This window comes from Cicer arietinum, chromosome 1, assembly GCF_000331145.2.
Source record: "Cicer arietinum cultivar CDC Frontier isolate Library 1 chromosome 1, Cicar.CDCFrontier_v2.0, whole genome shotgun sequence".
NCBI classification, from domain to species: domain Eukaryota; kingdom Viridiplantae; phylum Streptophyta; class Magnoliopsida; order Fabales; family Fabaceae; genus Cicer; species Cicer arietinum.
This window is the reverse complement of record NC_021160.2, coordinates 23,810,068-23,811,553: the sequence shown is the minus strand read 5'-3', so window position 1 is coordinate 23,811,553 and position 1,486 is coordinate 23,810,068.

Below are 1,486 nucleotides of genomic sequence, written 5' to 3'. Positions count from 1 at the left end.
TCAATTTATGCCATCATTTCTCTACGACTCCCATCGAAAGCTTTAACAAGGACTCCTTATATCATATGATCGAGGCACATTACTGATACGTGCAACGCTTTGTTATGCTCTCTCTTCGACAGGCAGTTCGTCATCTATGAAGGTTAGATGACTGTTAGTAGTAATGTTATTTACGATGCCTCCAAATTTGTCAAAAGTGATATCTTGAGTGACGTGGGCTTCACTTAGTATTTTCAGTAATAGCTTCCTATGGGACTCAGAATTCATCAGCAAATATATTAATCAAATTTTTGTGGGGGCGGCTTAGTTCTTAAATTAGAGGCTAAAGGCCAGTCATCCCAGCTCTTAAATCATAGGATGAGGGCCAGTCATCCTTGCTCTTAAATCAGAGGATGCGGGTCAATGTCCCGTCTCTTAAATAATAGGGTGTGGGTTAGTGTCTCAACTTTAAATTTAACCACTAAATATGAAATGTCATGAATGCATTTAATGAATGAACATTTTCCTTCATTTTCATCTTTTTTTATTTTATTTTTTTTATTTTTTTTGCAATCAACTTTTTTTTTTATTTCTTTCACCTCTTCACGAACATGATCCTAGACTCATGGATGAAAAATGTGCATCACTTCAAATAAATGGTGGTGATTGTCCTTTTGATCTTTGAAGATATTTTTTTCTTACATCATCGACATGATCTTTAGTTGTCACTGCCTTACATGTAAAGACATCATACTAGTTTTGGCCTCTTTACATTCACATCATTTGTGCCCCAACATTTGATTATCATAAAAATGCATTTGACAAAAAAGGTTTATAACACAAGAAAGTAGTGAATGAAGGTTCAGACAATGATATTTAATGAGAAAATATATGGTACAAAAAAATGATTCATAGAAAGAAAAGAAGATAAGGTGATCTAATATGGGTAAATGACCCAATTTGTTAGTAGTTTTTCATAAAAGTAGTGTGCTAATAAATCATTCCATAATTTCAATAGCGTTATTGACCCACTTTGGAGGATATGATTTGCCTCAATTTATCTTCACAACCTTTCAGAATATATTATTCGACTTCGATCATTCTATATATATTTTTTTTGCCCTAATTTTTAACTAGGTAGGTCTTTTGGGTTTTTGACCTAAAAGGCCTTCCTTCCTTTTCATCTAGGTTGCCCCTTTTTTTTTTTTTTTGACCTAGTAGGTCTTTATTCAACTTTATATCCGCACTTTTCCCAGGTTTTCCTTTTGTATTTTCTGTCTCGCTGGTATTTACTTATTTTTGTACCCTAATTTTTGCCTAGGTCGCCCTTTCAGGTTTTCAACCTAGCAAGTATTTATTATTATTTTTTGTACCCTAATTTTTGCCTAGGTCTCCCTTTCAGGTTTTCAACCTAGCGGGTATTTATTTTTTTATACCCTACCCTAATTTTTGCCTAGGTCTCCCTTTCAGGTTTTCAACCTAGCGGGTATTTATTATTATTTTTTGT